The sequence below is a fragment of the Saccopteryx bilineata genome, chromosome 4 (genome assembly GCF_036850765.1).
Source record: "Saccopteryx bilineata isolate mSacBil1 chromosome 4, mSacBil1_pri_phased_curated, whole genome shotgun sequence".
Lineage (NCBI taxonomy): Eukaryota > Metazoa > Chordata > Mammalia > Chiroptera > Emballonuridae > Saccopteryx > Saccopteryx bilineata.
In genome coordinates this window covers 171,245,314-171,272,732 of record NC_089493.1, presented here as the reverse complement: position 1 = coordinate 171,272,732, position 27,419 = coordinate 171,245,314, and the positions used below count along the sequence as shown (strand labels likewise).

Sequence of the window (27,419 nt, the reverse complement as noted above, 5' to 3'; positions counted from 1 at the left end):
ATTGCTTCCCCGAAAAGGTAGGTGAGTACTCAGTCAGCAGGAAAAGACTCAACGTGTTCAGTATGGTGCGAACCTGACTTCCCCGTCTCACAAAAGGAAAGGGAAGAGTCGGTGGTTTCTGAGAGGGCAGGAAAAGTGGGGAGGGAGGAGCCGACTCGGGTGACTGGTGATGCAGTGAAAGCCCCACGATTGCTGTCGAGGTGGTTTTTCAGCCCTGGAGCAGGGTGATCTCATTTGCTGCTGCACATTCATTCATCCCTGGGTTTCTGGTCCTTTTGCCATGAGGACACGTGTATATGCTGTGAGGAATGTAGAGGCAGACTTAGCAGGATTCAGATTTTACTCTGCAATGTACAAGAGCCTGGAAAAGTTGCTTAACCTACCTGATCTAATTTTAGGATGTCTACTTGGCATGGGCTTTGGTGACAATTAAATAAAATGAGATATTTATGGATAGTGACTTGCACAGAACTGATGTTTAATAGATGCTAATTTCTTTCTTGACCCTGGACTGAAGCTACCTTTAATTGGTTTCCAGGGGAGTCGCCATTTGTCTCCGTGCCTCTCATGCTTCCTTTTAACCAGTGAGAAAATACATGTTTAGGGAAGCGGGAACTTGGGTAGCAGAATGATCCGCATTTCAATCCTGGTGTTACTACTCACTTTGGCAGGTGACTCAGTATTTTTAAGACATAGGTTCATTCTCTGTAAAATGGGAGCCTGTACCTCCCACAGGCATTGTGAGGATTCGCTGAAGTAAGGCAGGGTTCTTAAACTGGAGAAGACAGTAGAATCACCCAGACAGCTTGTTAAAACAGATTGCTAGACTCCATCCTCAGGGGTTCTGATTCTGTAAGTCTGGGGTGGGGTCTGAGAATTTGCATTTCTTTTTTTTTTTTTTAATATTAATATTTTTTTATTAAATTTAATGCAGTGACATTGATAAATCAGGGTACATATGTTGAGAGAAAATATCTCTAGATTATTTTGACATTTGATTGTGCTGTATACCCCTCCCGCAAAGTTAAATTGTCTTCTGTCACCTTCTATCTGGTTTTCTTTGTGCCCCTCCCCTCCCCTAACCCCTCTCTCCTTCTTCACCCCCTCCCCCCTCCCCCAACCCCCCCGCCCCTGTTGCCATCACATTCTTGTTCATGTCTCTGAGTCTCATTTTTATGTCCCTTCTATGTATGGATTCATCTCAGTTTTTTTTCTGATTTACTTATTTCACTCCGTATAATGTTATCAAGGTCCATCCATGTTATTGTAAATGATCCGATGTCATCATTTCTTATGGCTGAGTAGTATTCCATAGTATATATGTACCAAAGTTTTTTAATCCACTCGTCCTCTGACGGACACTTGGGCTGTTTCCAGATCTTCGCTATTGTGAACAATGCTGCCACAAACATGCGGGTGCATTTCTCCTTTTCGAGCCGTTCTATGGTGTCCTTGGGGTATATTCCTAAAAGTGGGATAGCTGGGTCAAAAGGCGGTTCGATTTTCAGTTTTTTGAGGAATCTCCATACTGTTTTCCACAGTGGCTGCACCAGTCTGCATTCCCACCAGCAGTGCAGGAGGGTCCCCTTTTCTCCACATCCTCGCCAGCACTTATTCTGTGTTGTTTTGTTGATAAGCGCCATTCTGACTGGTGTAAGGTGATATCTCATTGTGGTTTTAATTTGCATTTCTCTAATGATTAGTGATGTTGAGCATTTTTTCATATGCCTATTGGCCATCTGTATGTCCTCTTTGGAGAAGTGTCTATTCATCTCTTTTGCCCATTTTTGGATTGGGTTGTTTGTCTTCCTGGTGTTGAGTTTTACAAGTTCTTTATAAATTTTGGTTATTAACCCCTTATCAGACGTATTGTCAAATATGTTCTCCCATTGTGTAGTTTGTCTTTTTATTCTGTTCTTGTTGTCTTTAGCTGTGCAAAAGCTTTTTAGTTTGATATAGTCCCATTTGTTTATCCTGTCTTTTATTTCACTTCCCCGTGGAGATAAATCAGCAAATATATTGCTCCGAGAGATGTCGGAGAGCTTACTGCCTATGTTTTCTTCTAAGATGCTTATGGTTTCACGGCCTACATTCAAGTCTTTTATCCATTTTGAGTTTATTTTTGTGAGTGGTGTAAGTTGGTGATCTAGTTTCATTTTTTTGCAGGCAGCTGTCCAATTTTCCCAACACCATTTGTTAAAGAGGCTGTCTTTACTCCATTGTATTTCCTTACCTCCTTTGTCAAATATCAGTTGTCCATAGAACTGTGGGTTTATTTCTGGGTTCTCTGTTCTATTCCATTGATCTATATGCCTGTTCTTATGCCAGTACCAGGCTGTTTTGAGTACAATGGCCTTGTAGTATAACTTGATATCAGGAAGTGTGATACCTCCCACTTTATTCTTCTTTTTAAGATTGCTGAGGCTATTCGTGTCCTTTTTTGGTTCCATATAAATTTTTGGAATATGTGTTTTATATCTTTGAAGTATGTCATTGGTATTTTAATTGGTATTGCATTGAATTTATAAATTGCTTTGGGTAATATAGACATTTTAATGATGTTTATTCTTCCTAACCATGAGCACGGTATATGCTTCCACTTGTTAGTATCTTCCTTGATTTCTTTTATCAATGTTTTGTAATTTTCCGAGTACAAGTCTTTAGTCTCCTTGGTTAAGTTTACTCCTAGGTACTTTATTTTTTTGGTTGTAATTGTGAAGGGGATTGTTTCCTTAATTTCTCTTTCTGACTGTTCATTGTTGGTGTATAAAAATGCTTCTGATTTCTGAGTATTGATTTTATATCCTGCTACTTTGCTGAATTTATTTATCAGGTCCAGTAGTTTTTTGACTGAGACTTTAGGGTTTTCTATATACAATATCATATCATCTGCAAATAATGATAGTTTTACTTCTTCTTTTCCAACTTGAATGCCTTTTATTTCTTCTTCTTGTCTGATTGCTGTGGCTAGGACTTCCAGGACTATGTTAAATAAGAGTGGTGAAAGGGGGCACCCCTGCCTTGTTCCTGATCTTAAGGGTATTGCTTTTAATTTTTGCCCATTGAGTATGATGTTGGCTGTGGGTTTCTCATAGATGGCTTTTATCATGTTGAGGTATGTTCCCTGTATTCCCACTTTGCTGAGAGTTTTGATCATGAATGGGTGCTGGATTTTATCAAATGCTTTTTCTGCATCTATTGAAATTATCATATGGTTTTTCTCCTTCTTTTTGTTTATGTGATGAATCACATTGATTGATTTACGAATATTGTACCAGCCTTGCCTCCCCAGAATAAATCCCACTTGATCATGGTGTGTGATTTTTTCCATATATTGTTGGATCCGGTTTGCTAATATTTTGTTGAGGATTTTAGCATCTATATTCATCAGAGATATTGGCCTATAATTTTCTTTCTTTGTGTGGTCTTTGCCTGGTTTTGGAATCAGAATTATGCTCGCCTCATAAAAGGAGTTTGGAAGTCTTCCTTCCTCTTGAGTTTTTTGAAATAGTTTGAGAAGGATAGGAGTTAGTTCTTCTTTGAATATTTGGTAGAATTCACTTGTGAAGCCATCGGGCCCTGGACTTTTCTTTGTTGGGAGTTTTTTGATAACTGTTTCGATCTCCTTGGTGTAATTGGTCTGTTTAAGTTTTCTGATTCTTCCAGATTGATTTTTGGAATATTGTACGTTTCAAGGAATTTGTCCATTTCATCTAGGTTGTCTAGTTTTTTGGCATACAGTTCTTCATAGTATTTTCTTAAAATATTTTGTATTTCTGTTGTGTCAGTTGTTATTTCTCCTCTCTCATTTCTAATTTTATTTATTTGAGTCCTCTCTCTCTTTTTCTTGGTGAGTCTACTTAAAGGTGCATCAATCTTGTTTACCTTTTCAAAGAACCAGCTCCTAGTTTCATTGATCCTCTGTATTGTTTCTTTAGCCTCTATGTCATTTGTTTCTGCTCTGATCTTTATTATTTCCTTCCTTCTACTACATTTGGGCTTTACTTGCTGTTCTTTTTCTAATTCTTTTAGATGCAGGGTTAAGTTGTTTATTTGAGCTTTTTCTAGCTTCTGAAAGTGTGCCTGTAGTGCTATGAACTTCCCTCTCAGCACTGCTTTCGCTGTGTCCCATAAATTTTGAGTTGTTGTATGCTCATTGTCATTCGTTTCTAGGAATTTCTTTATTTCTTATTTGATCTCATTCTTAATCCATTCATTATTTAACACCCTGCTATTTAGTTTCCATGTGTTTGAGAATTTTTGAGCTTTTCTGCTGTGATTCATTTCTAGTTTCATGCCGTTGTGATCGGAGAAAGTGCTTGATATGATTTCAGTCTTCTTAAATTTCTTGAGAGCACTTTTGTGCCCTAACATGTGGTCTATCCTAGAGAATGTACCATGAGCACTTGAAAAGAATGTATATTCTGCTGCTTTAGGGTGAAAGGTTCTGAAGATATCTATTAAATCGAGTTGATCTAGTGTTTCCAATAAGTCTGCTGTTTCTTTGTTAATTTTCTTTCTTGAGGATCTATCTAGTGACGTTAGTGGGGTATTGAAATCCCCTACTATTATAGTATTGCTGTTGATCTCGCCCTTTAAATCCATCAAAATCTGTTTTATATATTTGGGTGCTCCTATATTAGGTGCATAGATATTTATAATAGTTATATCTTCCTGTTGGATTACTCCCTTTATCATTATGTAGTGGCCTTCTTTATCTCTTACTATATCCTTTGTTTTAAAGTCCAATTTGTCTGATATAAGTATTGCTACCCCAGCTTTTTTTTCATTTCCGTTTGCATGAAACATTTTTTTCCATCCTTTTACCTTCAATCTGTGTGTGTCTTTTGTTCTAAGGTGTGTCTCTTGTAGACAACATATGTATGGGTCCTGTTTTCTTATCCACGCAGCTACCCTATGTCTTTTGATTGGATCATTTAATCCATTTACATTTAAGGTTATTATCGATATGTAGTTGTTTATTGCCATTTTCTTCTTTAAAGGTGTATTCCTTTTTCTTTTTTTTTTCTGTATTCTTTTCCCACTTTATCTGTTTACACCAGGCCCCTTAATATTTCCTGCAGCATTGGTTTGGTTGTAATGAATTCCTTGAGTTGTTTTTTGTCTGGGAAGCTTTTTATTTCTCCTTCAATTTTAAACGATAGCCTTGCTGGATAAAGTAGTCTTGGTTGTAGGTTCTTGTTCTGCATTACTTTGAATATTTCTTGCCATTCCCTTCTGGCCTCAAGTGTTTCTGTTGAGAAGTCAGATGTCATCCTTATGGGGGCTCCTTTGTAGGTGATAACTTTTTTTTCTCTTGCAGCTTTTAATATTTTCTCTTTATCGCTTAGCTTTGGTATTTTAATTATGATGTGTCTTGGTGTAGGTTTCTTTGGGTTTCTCTTTAATGGAGTCCTCTGTGCTTCTTGGATTTGTGAGAGTTTCTCTTGCATTAATTTAGGGAAGTTTTCAGCTATGATATGATTGAACAAAGTCTCTATCCCTTGTTCTTTTTCTTCTTCTTCAGGAACCCCTATGATGCGGATGTTATTTCTCTTCATGTTGTCACAGAGCTCTCTAAGAGTTTCCTCTGACTTTTTGAGTCTTTTTTCTCTTTTCTTCTCTGCTTTCATGCCTTCATTCCAGTTGTCTTCTAACTCGCTGATTCAATCCTCTGCTCTATCTATCCTGTTTTTAATTCCTTCCATTGTGGTCTTTATTTCTGATATTGTATTTGTCGTCTCCAACTGATTCTTTTTTTTTTTTTTTATATATAAATAAATTTTTATTTTAATGGGGTGACATCAATAAATCAGGGTACATACATTCAAAGAAAACATTTCCAGGTTATCTTGTCATTTAGTTATGTTGCATACCCATCACCCAAAGAGAGATCGTCCTCTGCCACCCTCCATCCAGTTCTCTCTGTACCCCTCCCCCTCCCCTCCCCCTCTCCCTCCTTCCCTCCCCCCACCCCCCCATAGCCACCACACTCCTGTTCATGCCTCTCAGTCTCGCTTTTATGTCCCACTAATGTATGGAATCCTGCAGTTCCTGTTTTTTTCTGATTCGCTTATTTCACTCCGCACAATGCTACCAAGACTCCACCATTCCGCTATAAGTGATCCAATGTCACCATTTCTCCTAGCTGAATAATATACCATGGTGTATATGTGCCCCATCTTCTTCATCTAGTCCTCTATTTTTTTTACAGTGATTAAAAGCCTTTAAGCAAACTCTTGGCCAATACAGCAAGAATCCATAAATGAGTAGTGTCCTTAACATGTTCCCCAAGTCCAAGTTGGCCCCCTCACCTTGCCAAATCCCTGAAAAATGCAACCCAACCACAGTTCAGTCTGTTAGGAGCTGTCACAGGGAGCAGGAGTCCAGGAAAGTTCCCCACAGGAAAAGTCCGTATGGCACTGGAATTGTTGTCACCATTCTATACTTTGCAGCTCATGTCCAAGTCCCAATGACCGCTGCTTCTAGCTGGTAATGATTCAGGTAGACTGGAAAAAGCCATTTGCAGCATGCGTGGATATGGAGCTTTTGTTCTCCTCTGCCTGGAGAGTTGAGACCAGGTTGCTTTTCCCTGGAGCTCTGTGACTGTGGCCTGGTAAAGAGAACCTTGGGATACACTAAGCTGGGTGGCAAAGGTAAATTCATAATACAAGTTGGCATAAGGAGGAAAGAGAGCTCTAAATTAAGAGTAGGTCCCAGCCTGAAATATGAGTGGGACATTGAGGTAGGAGGAATAAAGGAAACACTATATATTAAGCAAAGCAGCAGAAAATAGGACTATCAACACCCACAACAGAGATCTTTGAGGGAAGAATAAAGAACCTGACTATTCAGGCAAAACATAGTTAAGTGGCCCTTGTGCAAATGAGATCAGTTTACCTGCTTCTTGGAAGAAATACCCTAGGCTCGTCCACAGTGTCGTAGATGGGGTCGACGGCCCTGGGCACCTTCAGCCTTCAGTGGCAAACCCCAGCATTCTGGGCAAGGTTAGGTCATAGGTGGCTGGAGCAGGCCTGGAAGAGCCTGAACCCTCCCTTAGAGGAGCGAGGGGGAAGCCCACCTTCCAGTGTCCCTGTTTCCTCACAGTAGAGGTGTGTAAGCCTGGCAGGCTTTAGCTCAATGACCTTCCTTTCCACTATTGAGCAGGACCCAGATGGCATCCTATGAGACCCCTTTGGGGTGCTGGAGCCTTTAAGGGTGTATCCTAAAAGCTGGTAGTTCCCCCTGATCTCTATTGGGCTTTTTCTGCCTCTAGGTATCTTAAAAGCCATTCTCAGAAGATCTCGCTGAGGGGTTTGAGGATCCCCATCCGCCTATATAAATCTTTTCCATATATCTGGAGCTATTTGGAAAAAAGACAGAACAGTGTTATTAGCTAGATCTAATAAAGAAGGTAGATTTGGTGTCTCCTGTTCATCAGCTTTCAAAAGAAATGTAAATTTTTTTTTTTTAAGTAAAAAGCATGATATGGTAGACCCGTCGGAGTCATTGGCCTGGTGTGCAGGATTCCCGGGTTCGATTCCCGGCCAGAGCACACAGGAGAAGCGCCCATCTACCTCTCCACCCCTCCCCCTCTCCCCCCTCCCGGTCCCTCTCCTCCCGCCCACAGCCAAGGCTCCACCGGAGGAAATCCACCCTGGGCACTAAGGATGGCCCCATGGCCTCCGCCCTAGTTGCTAGAATGACTCCGGTTGTAACAGAGCAACATCCCAGATGGGCAGAGCATTCCCCCCGGTAGGCATGCCAGGTGGATCCCAGTCAGGCGCATGCAGGAGTCTGTCTGCTTGCCTCCCCATCCCCATCCTCAGAAATATACAAAAAAATAAATAAATAAAAGAAAAAATACAAAAAAAATACAAAAAAAAAAAAAAGGGGGGGGGGCATTCCCTTGTGCTAAAGCACCAGGAAGCATGGAGTGAGCTTGAGTATGTCCTATGAAACATGGAGCTCTATGTTTACATATAAGTCTTTGAAGAAGGAGGAACTGCTGAAATAGTTTGTCAGCATTTGTCCCTAAGACAGCAGTCTTTATAGTGGGAACACCATATGTAAATATTTGCTGTCTGTCTATAGATTAAGGGGGGAATATGGCCAATGCTGAAAAGCCATGATCTTTGTGCCCCTCCCCTCCCCAACCCCCTCCCTCTCCTCCCCCTACCCTGTAACCCCAACACTGTTGTTCATGTCTCTGAGTCTCATCTTTATGTCCCACCTATGTGTGGAAACATATAGTTCTTAGTTTTTTCTGATTTACTTCTTTCACTCAGTATAATGTTATCAAGGCCCATCCATGTTGTTGTAAAAGATCCTATGTCATCATTTCTTAGGGCTGAGTAGTATTCCATAGTATATATATACCAAAGCTTTTTAATCCACTCATCCTCTGATGGACACTTGGGCTGTTTCCAAATCTTTGCTATTGTGAACAATGCTGCCATAAACATGGGGGTGCATTTCTTCTTTTCAAACAGTGCTATGGTGTTCTTGGGGTATATTCCTAACAGTGGTATAGCTGGGTCAAAAGGCAGTTCGATTTTTAATTTCTTGAGGTATCTCCATACTGTTTTCCACAGTGGCTGCACCAGTCTGCATTCCCACCAGCAGTGCAGGAGGGTTCCCTTTTCTCCACATCTCGCCAGCACTTATTCTGTGTTGTTTTATTGATGAGCGCCATTCTGACTGGTGTGAGGTGATATCTCATTGTGGTTTTAATTTGCATTTCTCTAATCATTAATGATGTTGAACATTTTTTCATATGCCTATTGGCCATCTGTGTGTCCTCTTTGGAGAAATGTCTATTCATTTCTTTTGCCCATTTTTGGATTGGATTGTTTGTCTTCCTGGTATTAAGTTTTACAAGTTCTTTATAAATTTTGGTTATTAACCCCTTATCAGACGCTATGTCAAATATATTCTCCCATTGTGTAGTTTGTCTTTTTATTCTGTTCTTGTTGTCTTTAGCTGTGCAGAAGCTTTTTAGTTTGATAAAGTCCCATTTGTTTATCCTGTCTTTTATTTCACTTGCCTGTGGAGACAAATCAGCAAATATATTGCTGCGAGAGATGTCAGAGAGCTTACTGCCTATGTTTTCTTCTAAAATGCTTATGGTTTCATGGCTTACATTCAAGTCTTTTATCCATTTTGAGTTTATTTTTGTGAGTGGTGTAAGTTGGTGGTCTAGTTTCATTTTTTTGCAGGTAGCTGTCCAGTTTTCCCAACACCATTTGTTGAAGAGGCTGTCTTTACTCCATTGTATTGTCTTACCTCCTTTGTCAAATATCAGTTGTCCATAGAGCTGTGGGTTTATTTCTGAGTTCTCTGTTCTGTTCCATTGATCTATGTGCCTGTTCTTATGCCAGTACCATGCTGTTTTGAGTACAATGGCCTTATAATATAACTTGATATCTGGAAGTGTGATACCTCCCGCTTTTTTCTTCCTTTTCAGGATTGCTGAGGCTATTCGTGTTCTTTTTTGGTTCCATATAAATTTTTGGAATATGTGTTCTATGTCTTTGAAGTAAGTCATTGGTATTTTCATTGGTATTGCATTGAATTTATAATTTGCTTTGGGTAATATAGACATTTTAATGATGTTTATTCTTCCTAACCATGAGCACGGTATATGCCTCCACTTATTCGTATCTTCCCTGATTTCTTTTATCAATGTTTTATAATTTTCTGAGTACAAGTCTTTAATCTCCTTGGTTAGATTTATTCCTAGGTACTTTATTTTTTTGGTTGCAATGGTAAAGGGGATTGATTCCCTGATTTCTCTTTCTGACAGTTCATTATTAGTGTATAAAAATGCCTCTGATTTCTGAGTATTGATTTTATATCCTGCCACCTTGCCAAATTCTTTTATCAGGTCTAGTAGTTTTTTGACTGAAACTTTAGGGTTTTCTATATACAATATCATGTCATCTGCAAATAATGATAGTTTTACTTCTTCTTTTCCAATTTGGATGCCTTTTATTTCTTTTTCTTGTCTGATTGCTGTGGCGAGGACTTCCAGAGCTATGTTGAATAAGAGTGGTGAAAGGGGGCACCCCTGCCTTGTTCCTGATCTTAAGGGGATTGCTTTTAATTTTTGCCCATTGAGTATTATGTTGGCTATGGGTTTGTCATAGATGGCCTTTATCATGTTGAGGTATGTTCCCTGTATTCCCACTTTGCTGAGAGTTTTGATCATGAATGGGTGCTGGACTTTATCAAATGCTTTCTCTGCATCTATTGAAATTATCATGTGGTTTTTCTCCTTTCTTTTGTTTATGTGATGAATCACATTGATTGATTTGCGAATATTGTACCAGCCTTGCCTCCCAAGAATAAATCCTACTTGATCATGGTGTATGATTTTTTCCATATATTGCTGGATCCGGTTTGCTAATATTTTATTGAGGATTTTTGCATCTAAGTTCATCAGGGATATTGGCCTATAATTTTCTTTTTTTGTGTTGTCTTTGCCTGGTTTTGGAATCAGAATTATGCTCGCCTCATAAAAGGAGTTTGGAAGTCTTTCTTCCTCTTGAATTTTTTGAAACAGCTTGAGAAGGATAGGAGTTAGTTCTTCTTTGAATATTTGGTAGAATTCACTTGTGAAGCCATCAGGCCCAGGACTTTTCTTTTTTGGGAGTTTTTTGATAGCTGTTTCAATCTCATTTGTTGTAATTGGTCTGTTTAGGTTTTCTGATTCTTCCAGATTGATTTTTGGAAGGTTATATGATTCAAGGAATTTGTCCATTTCATCTAGGTTGTCTAGTTTTTTGGCGTACAGTTCTTCATAGTATTTTCTTACAATATTTTGTATTTCTGTTGTGTCAGTTGTTATTTCTCCACTCTCGTTTCTAATTTTATTTATTTGAGTCCTCTCTCTTTTTTTCTTGGTGAGTCTTGTTAAAGGTTCATCGATCTTGTTTACCTTTTCAAAGAACCAGCTCCTGGTTTCCTTGATCCTCTGTATTGTTTCTTTAGCCTCTATGTCACTTATTTCTGCTCTGATCTTTATTATTTCCTTCCTTCTACTAGCTCTGGGCTTTACTTGCTGTTCTTTTTCTAGTTCTTTTAGATGCAGGGTTAAGTTGTTAATTTGAGCTTTTTCTAGCTTCTTGAGGTATGCCTGTAATGCTATAAACTTCCCTCTCAGGACTGCTTTTGCTGTGTCCCATAAATTTTGAGTTGATGTATGCTCATTATCGTTTGTTTCTAGGAATTTTTTAATTTCTTCTTTGATCTCAATGTTAACCCATTCATTGTTTAATAACGTGCTATTTAGTTTCCAAGTGTTTGAATGTTTTTCAATTTTTCTAATGTGGTTGATTTCTAGTTTAATGCCATTGTGATCAGAGAAAGTGTTCGATATGATTTCAATCTTCTTAAATTTGTTGAGCCCGCTTTTGTGCCCTAACATGTGGTCTATTCTAGAGAATGTCCCATGAGCGCTTGAAAAGAATGTATATTCTGCTCTTTTAGGGTGAAAGGTTCTGAAGATATCTATTAAATCGAGTTCATCTAATATGTCCTTTAAGTCTGCTGTTTCTTTGTTAATTTTCTTTCTTGAGGACCTATCTAATGATGTTAATGGGGTATTGAAATCTCCTACTATTATAGTATTGCTGTTGATCTCGCCCTTTAAGTCTATCAAAGTCTGCTTTATATATTTAGGTGCTCCAATATTAGGTGCGTAGATATTTATAATGGTTATATCTTCCTTTTGGATTGCTCCCTTTATCATTATGTAGTGACCTTCTTTATCTCTAACTATGGTCTTTGTTCTAAAGTCCATTTTGTCTGATATAAGTATTGCTACCCCAGCTTTTTTTTCATTTCCATTTGCGTGAAATATTTTTTTCCATCCTTTTATCTTCAGTCTGTGTGCATCTTTTGATTTAAGGTGTGTCTCTTGTAGACAGCATATGTATGGGTCCTGTTTTCTTATCCACGCATCTACCCTATGTCTCTTGATCGGATCATTTAATCCATTAACATTTAAGGTTATTACTGATATGTAATTGTTTATTGCCATTTTTTTTCTTTAAAACTGTTTTTCTCTTTTGCTATATTCTTTTTTTCCTTTGATCTGTTTACAACAGGTCCCTTAGCATTTCTTGCAGCCTTGGTTTGGTTGTAGTGAAATCCTTTAGTTTTTTTTTGTCTGTAAAGCTTTTTATTTCTCCTTCAATTTTAAATGATAGCCTTGCTGGATAAAGTAGTCTTGGTTGTAGGTTCTTGTTCTGCATTACTTTGAATATTTCTTGCCATTCCCTTCTGGCCTCAAGTGTTTCTGTTGAGAAGTCAGAAGTCATCCTTATGGGGGCTCCTTTGTAGGTGATTGTCTTTTTTTCTCTAGCAGCTTTTAATATTTTCTCTTTATCATTTAGCTTTGGTAATTTAATTATGATGTGTCTTGGTGTTGGTTTCTTTGGATTTCTCCTTAATGGAGTTCTCTGTGCTTCCTGAACATGTGAAATATTTTCCTGCCTTAATTGGGGGAAGTTTTCCGCTATAATATGTTTGAACAAAGTCTCTATCCCTTGTTCTTTCTCTTCTTCTTCAGGAACCCCTATGATGCGGATGTTATTTCTCTTCATGTTGTCACAGAGCTCTCTTAGAGTTTCCTCAGACTTTTTGAGTCTCTTTTCTTTTTTCTGCTCTGCTTCCATGCCTTTATTTATTGTGTCCTCTAACTCACTGATTCGATTCTCTGCTTCATCCATCCTGCTTTTAATTCCTTCCATTGTATTCTTTATTTCAGATATTGTATTTGTCATTTCTGTCTGATTCTTTTTTATTATTTCAATGTCCTTTTTTATATTTGTTATCTCTTTATTTAGGTTTTCGTAATGGCCATCTGTGGTGGTTCTAATATCTTTGAGCATCCTAACAATCGTTATTTTAAACTCTGCATCTGGTAATTTGGTTATATCTGATTCACTTAGGTCCTTTTCTGGGGATTTCTCTTGGTTTATTTGTGTTGTATTTCTCTGCCTCCGCATTTTCTCTTCACGAGAGTGGCTGTGATCATGTGCTCGGGTGCACAAGGGTTGGTGGCCTTGGCCTTGGCCTTTGCCCCGCCCCCGTGTGTGATGTTATGCTCGGTCCTGAGGGCACTGGCGAGCACCTTTGCTCAGCTGCGGGTCTCTGCCTGTTTCCGAGCTTTCGCCCTGCCTTTGCAGGATGATCCCACTCAAGGAACAGCTGCTAGCCTTGGCTCTACCACCAGGAAAGGCTGCGTGCCCAAGCTCAGCTTCGTAGCGGAACTCCGCCTCTTCTGGGCTTTTGGCTCCACCCCCGCGGGAGGAGCCTGCTACCAAGTCAGACTGCAAGCCTGGGTTGCACAGGCGGGGCAGGGATGTGCTCCTCTGCCCTTGCTCCGGGGCTGGTTTCTACCCTTTCTGGGTTTCCCGCCCTTCTCCCGGAGGCTGGATTACAGGCTGCCGGCAGCTGAGCTTAGCCGCTTTTGCACGCCCCCTTCTCCCTAGCCGGGCAAGATTGAGCTCACACCTGAGCCCACTAGTGGCCAGCCGGCTTCCGCCCCTGCCAGCAGAACTGCGCTTTTGTCTCCCGCTGCCACCCGCTCTCCGGTGCGCCCTCAGCCGTGTGGGTGGGGGCGTTGCAGCTCGGACCCTAAGACTCACTACCGTAGACCCGAAAGCTCCCTCCTTCTATGCGACTCTGCTCTGAATGCCGCGGGGGAGCTTGTTTGGCTGCTCTCCTGCTTCCCTTTGCTGGTATTGCTGTTTCCGGGGGAAATATTCACTTCAGCTTTGGGGAGTGACTCGTCCCAGGGGTTAGAGTGGCTATCTCCCAAAAATGTTTCTCCCTATGCCTCCTAGATTACACTCTCTTCCTGTTACTGTGGTTCTCTCCCCTCTCCCTCCGTCTCCAGGAGCCCCGGGTGAGTGTTTGTGAGAGAGATGTTCTGCGTGGTCCCTTTAAGAAGGATCCTGGGTCTGAGAAATCAGACTCTCTCACAAACAGTATCCTGACTTGTTTCCAGCTAAATACTGTCCTTATGCTTCTTCTGGGCTCTGGGGCTGCAGGCTGGGGCTTTGTTCCTGGGGCTCAGGGCCCTTTCCCCTCTGCTAAACTCACTTCCCACCACGCGAGTCTCTCCCTGCTGCCGTTCGCTCCGAGAAGCTGGGCAGCCTTCTCCGCGTTTCCGCTTTTCCTACCAGTCTCTGGGTGGCTTCTTCAGCGTTCCTGGGTTGAAGAGTCCTTTTAGTTTAGTCCAAAGTTGGTTTTTCCAGTTGATAGTTCATAAAATTAGTTTGTAATCCACATTGGTTCTGGGAGGTAGATGCTGGTACGTTCGCCTACTCCAGCGCCATCTTGTCTCTCCTGATTCTTTTTTATACTTGCTATTTCTTTATTTAGGTTTTCAAACTCCCCCTCCATTGTTGTTCTAAGATCCCTAAGCATCCTTACAATCATTATTTTGAACTCCGCATCTGGAAGTTTGATTATTTCCATATCACTCAGTTCATCTCTCGAAAGTGTCTCTTGTGGTTTCATTTGGATTGCACTCCTTTGTTTTCTCATCTTCTTTTTTTTTTTTTTTATTTGTAGAGTTGATTGAGTCTAGGCTTGGTGTTGTCTGCCTCCAGTTTTCAGTTGTGTTATTTTTAGGTCTTCGTGGGTTGGTATCAGCTATTATTTGTAATCCACTTTCTGATTTGGGCAGCTTTGAAGTCTTGATTTGTTTGTTTTCTTAACAGGTGATAGTCTTGTTAACTGATCTCAGCAGGGGGCTTCCTTGAAACTGTATCCAGGAATGCTGTGGGTGTAACCTGAGACGCTGAAGGTCTCTTCCTCCAACTAATCTCACTGGGGGCAGGGTTTTTTTCTCTCAGCTTCAGTAGGGGGAGGTGTATCTCAGATCTCCATGGAGACCTGAGTTACTGCCCCTCCTCCCCACTTCTTGTTTTCAGCTGTGTCTTGTTGTGCTGATTGGAGCTGGATAGATGTCCGGAGATCTCTGATCCGGAAGCACTTCAGCTCTGTTTTGTGAAAGGTTCAGTCCCTCCCCCAGCTATGGCCGCCTCCAGCACGAATGAGTCAGCTTTTTTATTTTGTTTCTTGCATACCTTAGCCCCTCACAGTCTGTCCCTCTCCCTGTCTTTTCCACTTGGGAGATAAGCTGGTCTTTTCAACCCACCTTGCTCCCTGGTCGCCAGGTAAGTGGCTGTGAGCAGTAGTTTCTGCTCTTTTTCCTCTGTGAAATCCTCTCTGGGCTCTCAGCCTCACCCCCCTCCTTCCCTTCCTGTAATCAGAGGAGATTCAGGCACTCCTTACCAGGATTATTGTGGCTTCCTCTTTGCTCCTTGGTTTTTGAGAGCTGTTCTTGCAGTTCAGTGTTGGTTTTTCATGCTGATTTTTTCTAAATTGATTTGTGTTCCAGTTTGGTGTTGAGAGCTGGGTGTCTGTGCATCCGCCTACTCCGCTGCCATCTTCTCTCTTGAGAATTTGCATTTCTAACTAGCTCCAGGAGATACTAATGTGGTAGGCCCGGTGCCCGGCACGCAGTGAACACCAGATAGTTGTGGCTACCAGGACCCTTTGTCTTTTGAAGCAGGGATAATATAGTTTCCACCACCAGGCAATAATTCTAACCTTGGGGTTATTTTGGCTGAGTCAAATAATTGCTTTATTTTCAACTTACGTAGAACTAATATAAGCAGTGAGGAGGAGGAATTCAGTGTTCTAGGGAATTAGCATCCACAAGTTGTTATTGTTCAGCACATCTGTGTCACCCTGACCTAGGAGTGAGGGGCCCAGACTGACCAGGTCCCTTGACAGTTATATCAGCCCGGCCTCCGGGAAGCATGCCTGGATTAAAAAGCAAGTTTCCGGAACACTGTCTCATCACACAATACTCACCGCTAGGTGTGGAGGGCGTTTGGGGAAGTTGGGGAAGATGACAGGAGACTTCCATAGACTAGAGTCTCCTTTGGTGACTTGTAAAAAGTCCTCTCATCCCCAGAGGTGTTACGTTTGTAAAGGATGTGTCTTCCCACTGAGGAAATCATAAGCCCTGAGTCTTTTATTTTAGAAGATGGATAGCAAAGATAAGGGGCATGGTGACATTTTGTCACTTAATGAGCAGTCTGAATTGCAGATCAAAAATTAACAGCTTCTCCTCCTCCCTCCCACCCACTCGCTCACCCACCCAATACTTAAACTCTCCTTTGTCATTCTTTCTCAGAGCAACTGAGTCAGAAGAAGTGTTATCCTTCAAACACAGCCAGGAGTGAGACTTAGTGTTGTTTTAGGATTAAGAGTTTAGGTCCTGGCGTCAGCTAGATGGGCCCCATCTCACTTCCTGGCTCGGAGAGTGTCACCTCAGCAAGTGACCTTTTAAGCTCTCATTGTCTTATCTAAACTGAGGACAGTAATATTCCGAAGGGGTCTCATGAGGCTCAATTAGGCAAGCAGGTGAGGACTCAATAAATGACAGCTGCTGTTACTATGGGGGACTTTTCAAACTTTAGGGTTGGGACTACTTCTGCATGGCCTCTCTGAGCTGTTACTCTTCCAGAATTTTCCAGCAGTGTTCAGGTGGTTTGTGGGGCGTAGATCCTCCACTCCCCTCAATTTGTATTTATGGCTTTGGACTGAAAAAGACAGGATGAGCTTTTGCATAGGACACAGGGACAGTGGAAGGAATATGAGGAGTCTGGCTCTGCTTGATCCCAATAACTGCTCTCAGCTGCTGTGAGGCGAGGGTTAGAGCTGTAAGCCGAAGGAGCTGTTCTGCCCAGGCGATGTGGGACACCCAGGGCTCAGAGACAGAATAACTGCAGAGCTGGGGAAGGGCTTGTACTCCCCTATAGATACTGCAGAGTTGGCGCCAGGGGGTTTGAGGCCCCAGGAGACAGCATCCTGGAGAGGGGAGTAGTGTTTTCACCCAGGCCACAGCACCCATGGACAGGACAAGGTAAATCCCACAGGGACTTATGGGGGAAGGGATAGTAAATCCTAATGAACACTAGAGGTCTTGTTCCTAAGGTTATCCTTGTATGTGGGGAGAAATCCCTACATGGTGGGAGGGGCTGCAGTTATGCAGGCGGGAGCATGACGCCTAGGGGCATTTGGGTGATGTAGCTGGAGCCTGTTGAAGAGAGCTGGGCATGTGGTGAGAACCCAGGAACCGGCCATTATTACTGGCTGTTTCCTAGCACCCTGACCTGATGCTTCCCTGTGCCCAGGGGACTGGGCAGTCTCTGCTTTGAGTATCAAAGGACAAGAGAACTCTTAGCCCCTGCCTGGTTCCATGGGACTCTGAAGAAGGCAGAGTGGGATGTTAATTCTATACCAAAGTCTGTTTTCTATAACCGAACTACAAAGTATCTATCTACATTTGACAAGAAAGTGTAACCTAGCCTTAGGTGATGAAAAACAATGATGAAATTGGCTGGTTTCACTGAGCACTAGATTTGAACCTAGAAGATCTGGGTTCAAGTCCCAGCTCTGTTACCTTTGAGCTGTGAGGCCACAGGCTAATTATCTCACTTTCTCTTGTGTGACGCAGGGACAAAGCCGCCTGCCCTACCACCAGGTAATAAACGGAAAAGCGTTTTATGAACTGTGAAATTCCGTTAAAGGAATTAAGGAAAGTGGTTTTGGTGTGGCTGATGACGATGATGTTTCCTAGGGCTACTGGCATTCAGCCAGCGAAGACTAGTGACAGAGTTCAGCCATGGGGACAGGTACAGTGTGGGGAGGTTTTTGGGGATAGCCCTGGGAGTTCACTACCTACACCTGAGGCTGGTCCACGGGACATGAACCCAATAATACGATTAGACAGTGTCACTGGGCCAGTCCTGAGGATGTAATCGGTATCCTCCTCTCTTCACTACTGTGGTCATTTACCTCTGTCTACTGTCCAGACCAGGGGTCCCCAAACTATGGCCCGCGGGCCGCATGCGGCCCCCTGAGGCCATTTATCCGGCCCCCGCCGCACTTCCGGAAGGGGCACCTCTTTCATTGGTGGTCAGTGAGAGTACTGTATGTGGCAGCGCTGCAAAGTGGGGCATCACTCACATACAGTACTACTTCCGGTGACGCGAGACGCACGCCTCACAGGTCTGGAAGCGCATCATATCACTTGTTACGGCTAGCAGTGACAAATATGGAACCGGACATTGACCATCTCATTAGCCAAAAGCAGGCCCATAGTTCCCATTGAAATACTGGTCATTTTGTTGATTTAAATTTACTTGTTCTTTATTTTAAATATTGTATTTGTTCCTGTTTTGTTTTTTTTACTTTAAAATAAGATATGTGCAGTGTGCATAGGGATTTGTTCATAGTTTTTTTTTATAGTCTGGCCCTCCAGTGGTCTGAGGGACAGTGAACTGGCCCTCTGTGTAAAAGTTTGGGGACCCCTGGTCCAGACCATGAACGTCTAGCTCAAAGACTGTTCTCTTTTTGTACAATAGTTGTCTGCCCCCAGCATGGGGCCTGCCACTCTGTGGGCATTCTGTTAAGAGTTTACAGGAGGAATCAGAGTGAGTGGGAGGATGTGTGGGGTTTTCTGGAGGGGGGAAGGGCAGGTGGTAGTCCTTGTATATATACTGCATACTTCCTCTCATTCTCATACCTCTCTTATTTCTAAAATGTCCTAGAAGTAATCCACAGCTCTGGGGAGACTGGGACCTGGAAATACAAATTCGTGGGCCTAGAAAACAGGGAAACTTGAGAAAGGACAACAAGAGTTGCGTTCCTTTCTGAACCATTTGATTTGTGGTTTGGGGATCAACTCTGTGGAAGAAGGGAGATTTGGGGATTGGTTGCTGGTGGAGGGGTGAGGTGGGAGCAATGGGCAAATTTGGTGGAAAATTTGTCAGTCTTGACACAACAATACCATTCTGTCTTAAAGGAGAAGTCCCCTTGCTTCTTCCAGCCCTGGAAATAGTGACCCTTTCAACAAGGACAGGGAACTTACAAAATAAATCTGCAGATGGCCTCCATTATTGTTAGGGTTGAAACAGGTGATCTGTGTGTTTTCTGAATGCTACTATGATTCTAAGCCAGGGAACTTCTTGGTTTTATGTTGGTTTCCACTGTTACTTCCTAACCACTTAGGAATACTGACAACAATGATACTGATGAGGACAGTACCCTTTCTCTGTGTGCTTTGTCTTATTTCTCATGACTCTATAAGGTCTGTTAAAAGCTTGATCCCATTTTACAGGTGAAGAAACTGAGGCTCAGAGAGTTTTAAGTGATTTCCCCAATGGTAACACAGTCACCTTAATTTGAACTGTGTTGAATCCAGGCCTGATAGCTGCTTCTATGCCTTTCTCCTCCCCTGATCTGCCTTTTTTGAAAAGAAGGTTAAGTTTATGATGAGATTGTACAGACCTGCCTCTGAACTATTTTCTAAGCAGTTCAAATAAAGCACTTCAAAATACAGATTGTGTGTATTTCCATGACAAGAAATCCTCCCCCTCCCCGACACCTCCTTTCAAAAGCTTTTGCCTCGCCTCTGCCCAGGGTTCAACCTGGGACCTGGGCATGAAAGTAGAACAAGGAAACAAGACAACAATAGACCCCCGAGGCCTGGAACCGATCATGAATGAACCACGGTTCCCCTGGCCTCACAAGATGTCAGTCTGATTCTCTTTGTTCTAAACACTCTGGTTTCACAGAACATCGATTTTCCCAAATTATAAGCTTTTTAATTCTTCAGCTAATGACGCAGTCTGGTCTTGAGGATTCTCATCATCTCTATTGCTCATCCAGGGTGACAGATGTGTGCATGGGGAGTTAGTTACTTCCTTTCTTTCCTTTTTCTGTTCGGTCACACACGATTCCCACCCCAGCACGATCAGGGGCTCTGAGCAGTGTCGCCCCTTTTCCTCCACCTTCTCGCCTCCCACACAGCTGAGCTCTCTGCAGACCATCATCTGCCTCTCCATGAATAAGCTCGCCTTTCTTTTTTCCCACCCCTCCATGGTGATGCTTGTGTCAGCCGGACAAGCTGCAGGCACTCCCTCATGGAGGTGGGGGACAGTATTTTCTACTGGTTGTCTGTCTGAGCTAACATCATGCATAAACTCTGTTCTGGGCACATGCTGAGAGTTTTGGATAGATGATCTCATTTGCTCCTCATCACACCTGGGTGAAATGGGTCCTGGTGATAAACCCATTGTATGGATGGGGAAACTGAGGCACAAGGAGATGTCTAAAGACATACAGCCTCCTAGTGTGTGGATTCTAGAGCCTATCTTTTTAACCAGCAGGACTCACTGGCTTGGGGTTTTTCTGGAATCTTTTATGTGAAAATTGGAGAGTACTGAGAGTAGTCTCTGGTTTTTGAAGTTTTCAGCCCAAAGGACCCTAGAGAATCAAGGTGGACAATAACCACAGGAAAGTTCAAGCCAAGCAGTAACAATAATTAGATGGGTTTACAGAACATCTGCAGTCCGTTTAAGATGACCCACGCTGACCATTCCGAAACTACAAGGAGAGCACAGGAGTGGGGGTGGGGAATGGCCCCTTGCCTCCTCCTGTCACCTCCCACGAGACCTCCTCCCTGTAGTCCTCCCTGTCGTTTGCATCTATCCAACCCGTCACTCTCTGTCACTCTCGTGGCCATTTACAGACAGGTGGGGAGCCCTTAGGGCCGCAGTTCTCAAGGTTTCGGGTAGGTCAGGATCACTTAGGAAACTTATCTAAACCACAAATTCTGGAAATTCCAATCTGGGAGGCCCCCTCTGGAAGAGGGTCCCGGGGCTTTTATTTTTACAGAGCATCTCTGAAGATCCTAAAGCAGGAGGTCTCCAGGGCACTATTTAAAAGTAACCACTGCTTCTCAGATGGTGGCATTGGGCCAAGTGAGCAGAGTGCCAGCTGGTCAGGGCTGCTTTGCCTCAGGCAGCCTCTCACAGATGGCCGGGAGCAGGACTGTACTCCCTGACCCCAGCGTCACCGTCACCACCACTCTGTGCTCTCTACCTCTGCTGCTGGGGAGGATGCAGCCGGGGAGCTATGCTGAGCTTATTGTAGGAGCTCAGTAATGTTTGTTTTTATTTTTTAACCTTTTTAACTAGGATCAAGATTTCTATCTTTTGATCTAAGATCTCCTACCGAGAGATTCCCTAACCTTTGACTCCCCACTGAGACAAACGGAAATGATCAGGAAAGAGTAGGGAGGAGATACCACATTAAAGGCAGGGTATAGAGACTGCTGCTTGTTGAGATGTAGACACAGCAGTTGTGGCCCCAAACTCAGTTTCCTCTGATTCAATTATCCTGGAAGCCCGGCTTCACACAAAGGGCATTTTTTCCCAAGAAGAGTCGTGGCCACCCATCCTGTCTCAGGTATGATTTCCTGTGTGGCACTCCCAATCTTTATGCTCAATCTACAGCCAACACTCCAATGTCAAGTTGCCTATAATCACTAGCCCCCATGAGGTTAGTATTAAATCTCTGAATAGTTCTCTTCTGCAGTTCTCGATTTTCCATGGCTCACAGCATGCTTCTAAAACCAAAACCCTTCTGATGTTGGTATAGACTCTGCGAGGGCAGGAAACACATCTGTCTGGAGGGAATGGCATGGAGCCTGCAACATTGAAGGTGCTCAGTAAATGTTTGTTGGTTGAGTGATTGTAATTTTGTGAATTTACATTTTTTTAAAACAGTTTTCCCCAGAGGAGACTCTATGGGCTGTACCTGTATAAGTCCATATGAGGTTTCAGTCTCCTCACACAAAAATGATAAAATTTAGGGCAATGTATTAAGATTTTTATGAAGCTAAATGTATTGTTGAGAGATTATTCTGAGACTGTGTTCTTTCTAATTTGGGACTGTATTGATTAACTTGATACCCACCCTGTTCTTTTGTGTAGGCTCCCTCATCTGTTGCTTAGATGACTGAAGAAGCCCCTAAGGAGCCTGTCTGAGCCTGTTCCCCCTGATCCATCATGACTTTTATTCATTTTATTTTATTTTCTATCAGGACTTTTAGTTACAAACCAGAGAAGCTGATTCTCGCCGAGGTGGGTATTTCCTCAAATACAGAAAAGGTGTTTAAAAGACAATGGGTCTAAATGCAATATACTGTCCTGAGTTGGATCCTGGACCAGAAAAAGGACATTAGTAGAAAAACTGGGAAAATCCAAACGAAGTTTGCTGCATAGTTAATGGTAACCTACCAATGGTGATGTTTTCGTTGCGCCGATGATAACAGTTGGAGAAGCAAGGCAAAGGGTATATAGGAGGTCTCTGTACTGGTTTTTAAAATTTCCTATGAATCAAAAACTATTCCAAAATAAAATGTTTATTGAAAAAAAGATAAATGCTTAGAATCTAAGTTTTCAACAATCCATTTGATCAGAGTTACTGTTTGAAAATGTAAATCAGAGCATGTCAATATCTCTTAAAATCTCTCAAAGGCTTCCCATTGCACTGTGAGAAAAATTCTAAACTCCTACCAGGCTCTGGAGAAATGGCTCTGCTTACGTCCCAAACTTCACCTCCTGTCTGTCCACTCCACCTTTGATTACTCTGGCTCTACTGACCTTCCCATAGTTTCTTGACTGGGCCACACTGGCCCTGCGTTGGTCCCCTGCCCTGGCCTCTGCCTCAGACCTGCTCCGTCCAGGACTTTGTGTGGCCGGCTCACCTGTGTGGGGGCTCTTCTCCAGTGCCATTACTGCCCGCTGCTCTGAGTGGCTTCCCCACCTCTGTTACTCTCCTGCACTTCTCTCTGCTTTGTGGTCTTCAAAACACTCAACACTGTCATAGGAAGGATTAGTTTGCTTATTATTTATGTGTTTATTGTCTCCCCTCCCCCTCTGGGACGTAAGCTCCGTGAGGGCAAGGGTTGTACTGTTTATCACCATACCCCCAGCACCCGAGCCCTGCCCAGTGCACAGTAGGACTCTAATTATTTGCTAAATGAATAAAAGAAGGGGCATTTTATCCATTTGATGGCCTCCCGTACTTTTCTCTCACACAGCTCTTGCTCTGCTGGTTATAACTGTCTGCAGACCCAACTGTCTTCTCCCCAGAGCCCTGTGCTCCGGTGGATGAAATGATGTTAATCCCCTTTGTCCTCCTAGACGTGGCACAGCGCCTGGCTCTACGCTGGCACTCGACAGCGGTGGGACTCCTTTGGACCCTTGGCTCAGGCACTTGCTCCTGTCAGCCATATTTTCTCAGGTGGCGTTTCTCTCGGCCTTCCTCTTTTCCTTCCCTGTGAGGCTCCCTCACCCCCTTCTCTCTCCTGTTCCTGAGCCAGGCTCTTTTCTAAACTGCAGACCCCCAGCCGCCAGCACTGCTTCCTGCAGCCTCGCTCAGCAATCCCACAATGCTCAGGGGCCACCCGGGGGGAGGAGCTTAGCCTCTCCCGAAAGAGGTGGTTCATCTTCTCTGACTTGGGCAAGAAATCGCATAGTACCGTAGAGAGTGTGCAACTTGGAGTTAGCCTGAAGGCATTTCCAAACCCTGTGTCATAATAAGTGAGATGGGCAGGAAATGTAACCTCTCAGAGCCTCGGTTTACTCATCCACAGAATGGAGGTGTGGCCTTTGATGGACATGTGCATGCACACGCACGCACACGCACACGCACACGCACACGCACACCCCTCACATAGCTGACCTTATTACTCTTTGGAACTTAGCTTAAACCTTACCTGTGTTATCTAAAGTAGGCCCTCGGCCTCAGCCCTGTATGAGTTTCATTCATAGCACTTTTCACAATTTATAACGAATTGATTTGTATATGTGTTGTGTTGTCTGCCCCATTAGATGTAGGTAGGAAGTTTAGCTACTTGTTACCGCTGTATCCCAGACATGGCAACAGTGGCGGGTATAAACTTGATAGATTATTAAGTCATAATTAATACTTACATTATTTTTATGGACAGTGGGGGAAATTATTGGAAAGAAGGCAAAAGAAAACCTCTTTGCTTGATTAGTGGAAAGGAGAATTTAGATTCACAAAGGTCAAGCTATGGTCTGGGAATGCTGGACAGGAGAATCTTATCTTCCAATGAGAGATGGCACGTGTTTCAGTGGCTGTCAATTTATGATCAGCCCCCAAGCTTGAGGAGATAAAGTTGGATGCTTCTTGTGTACTTTCGATTTATTTTAGTGATGAACTCAGTTGGCATTTTCCCTCTGGAATGCTGCTATTAAAACAAACCTGACAGAGACTCCACTTGCAGGTACAGCAGCGTAGGATTGAAATGAACTTCGGTGTACAATGTGAATCCCAATATTGGTTCAGCCATGGGCTGACACTTAGAATGAGTGAGAGCAATGGGAACCACGTTAATCCTCACAATTTAGCACCAGCCTCCCAGAGAGGAGAAGATCCCATCTGATCGTACTGTCCTGTTACTCTTGTAAATGTGCAGAACAGGGAAATTGATGGGAGGCAGGAAAGGCAGCAAGAATATTTATCCCAAGTCCTTTGTCATTTGGGGACAGACCTAAGACAGAAATAAAAAGTAAAAAGATCTATAGAAGTAAATAAGGTCAGGGTCAGTAGGCTCAGATAGGTGGAGAGAATTGTTATTAGGCCTTCATTTGTTGTTTATTGAGCATCTACTATGGGCTAGGCTCTATTCCAGGCCATGGGGATTGAGTGGTGCAGAAGCCAAAGTCCTTGTCCTCATGGAGCTTACAGTCTGGTAAGAAGAGAAAGACAACAACCAAATAAGCAAGTTAATCAATTATTTCTGCAAAGAAAGTGAAACAGGGTACTGTTACAGGCAGTTACTGTGATAGGGTTGGTGGGGACTGTGTTAGGTTGATGGTCAGGAAAGACTTCTCTGAAAATGTCCGATTGGATGGAGGCAGCTGCACAGAGCTGGAAGTTAACAGCATCTCAAACTGAGGAACAGACAGGGATGCCCTGCACCTGAAATGAGTTCAGCATTAGGGACCAAATCAAAAGGCCTCTCAACCCCTTCCAAATATGGAAATACAAATAATGAACATTTCTACATTTTTTACTACTTATGAGTGATGTTTATTAAATACCAGCAATGTGACCTTGGACAAGTTATTCAATCCCTCTAATTTGACAGCAGTAACAATGACTGCACACTTCAGAGACTTGTTAGGAGAACTACACATGATAGTAATAAATGCTAATAGCTATCGAGTACTTATTATGTACTGGGCACGATAGTAAGTGAGGCATATATAATACTTTACTTAACCTTCTTGAAATCCTTCTTAATAAGGTAAGAAGCATTGTAATCCCCATTTTGCAGAGGAGAAAACAGTGCAGAGAGGAAGAGTAAATTGCTCAGGGTCACCCAGAATTAGGATTTGAATCCAGGTACTCTGTCCAATGCCCTCAACCTGACACCCACGGTTTCCGGAAGTAGAAGCCTCAGAACAGCGTCCCTCCATGTGGCTCAGCCCACCGCTTGGTGAGTGCTGGCTCTCAATGCGTGTAGTTCCGCATTGCCACGCATGTTGTCTTCCTTCCACTTCCTAGCAACTGGGAGTGATCTTAGCATCTGCATTTGAACGTGTGACATTTAGAAATCAATGACTTGTCACAGAGCTGGAGCTGGGAGCCAGATCTTCTGATTCCCAGTCCCATCCCAGGGCTTCTCCCTATGATGTGGCTCCATGGAACTTTTGCTTATTATAAGTAAGCACATTTAGAAAGAAACCCTCAGAAATATACATTGAATTTCCTTCAATAGATCCAGCTGTGTGCAAACAGTATGTTCAGTTTTCTTCCTTAATACCACTTCTATTAACATTGAAAACATCCTTCCATATTCATTGTTCCTATTTTAAGTGAAAAAAAGTCATCAGAACATCCCAGTATTCATCAGTCGATGAAACCCACGAGGATCCTGAAACTCCACCTGTTGCCCAGGTGTTACTCCCTGTGCCTGTCTTGCTCCTCCTTGTGTCCGTCCGAGGAATTTCCAGGTTACCTGGGGACTTTTCAGATAGGCAATTTTGTTCCTGGTGAGTTTTTAATTTTTTGATCATGGTGATTCCTATTCTCTTAGATTTCTAAAGCTGAAAAACTTTTTAAAAGAAGTTTTCTTGGGTAGAATTGTTAGAGTATTGAATCAAACTCCGAGACTGGAGGAAAGCACATCTGAGCTCACTGCCTTGCAAAGCAATTACAGTTACAAATGGGAGGAGGAGGATGGGACAGAGGACAAATAAAGCAGCAAGAGCATCCTTACCCTTGAAATTGATGAGGCTGAAGCTTCCTAGGGTCTTTCTCTGAGCATGGTGCACATTCAGACTTTCGGTTCAGACGTTTTCTTTGGACTTGAGACCCTGATGATGAACCATCTACTCTGGGTCTCCACTTAGAAGTCCCACAGGCAACTCACATGTAACGTGATAAAAACAAGCCGCTGACCTTCACCCACACACTTGCTCCTCTCAGTCTTACCCATCTCTGTTAATAATAACTTGATCCTTTGAGGTGCTCAAGTGAAGATGGAGTTTTCTCCAACACTTCTCTTTCTCTTACATGACTCTGTGTCTGATTCATCAGCAACACCTGTTGGCTGATACCTTTGAAATAGATTTAGAATCTGACCGGGTCTCACCGCCTTCACAGCTGCCACCACGGAGCAAGCCACCATCTGCTCTTCCCTGATTTCCCATGTCCGAACTGGCCTTCTCCTTCCACTTGGGCACTTCCATTGCAGGAATCAAAGGAGGACAAAGACGCCCAGACAACTTGATGAAAGAAGTAGGATTTATTAGCTGGAGGAGCAGCGTGACCCCAAAAGAGGCAAGCCAAACACATGCTTCCTGAAGTTAGACTCCTTGCATCCTATATACCCTTTACAGAACACAGGTTTACATGCAAGGGGCTTGCGATCCTTTTGTCTAGAGGTACACGTCAATCACACGACTCCAGGATGGGAGGGTGAGCTTAGGTGAGGTCAGAGAATAAGCATTGGAATTTGTTTAAGAAAAGAGAAAAGGAAAGGGTTTTCAGATAAGTTCTATCTTTCTCTGTTCAAAACTTTATTGGTGAGAAAACCTCTCCATTACCAAAATAATGGCCCTTCCCAAGCAAAAGGTAATTTGCAGTTTCACAGACCACATTTAGCTGGCACTGCCCAGCCCCCATTGCAAACTACAGTGTGTCTGTAAAGTCATGGTGCACTTTTGACTGTTCATAGGAAAGCAACAAAAGACGATAGAAATGTGAAATCTGCACCAAATAAAAGGAAAACTCTCCCGGTTTCATACCTATTCAGTGCAGTTTGATGTGGGCTCATGCACAGATTTTTTAGGGCTTCTTAGGTAGCTATCCCGTATAGCCTCTACAGATTGGTCACTGACTGATGGCCTATCAGAACAAGGTTTCTCCACCAAACTGCCAGTTTCCTTCAACTGCTTATCCCACCGAGTAATGTTATTCCTATGTGGTGGCGCTTCGTT

General features: G+C 42.8%; 1 protein-coding gene across 2 annotated transcripts in view; it reads left to right on the top strand.

Annotated features, from left to right (window-relative positions):
* GRXCR2 (glutaredoxin and cysteine rich domain containing 2) overlaps window positions 1–27,419 on the top strand; it is an 86,467-nt gene that overhangs the window by 15,645 nt on the left and 43,403 nt on the right. Inside the window, exon 1 of one of the 2 annotated variants that reach the window (XM_066272882.1) lies at window positions 14,743–15,194. The exons of the other annotated variant lie outside the window; for it this stretch is intronic. The gene's annotated coding sequence lies outside the window, so the exon portion shown is untranslated. Of the gene's footprint in view, window positions 1–14,742; window positions 15,195–27,419 lie in introns of those variants that run through there. 2 annotated transcript variants of the gene reach the window in all.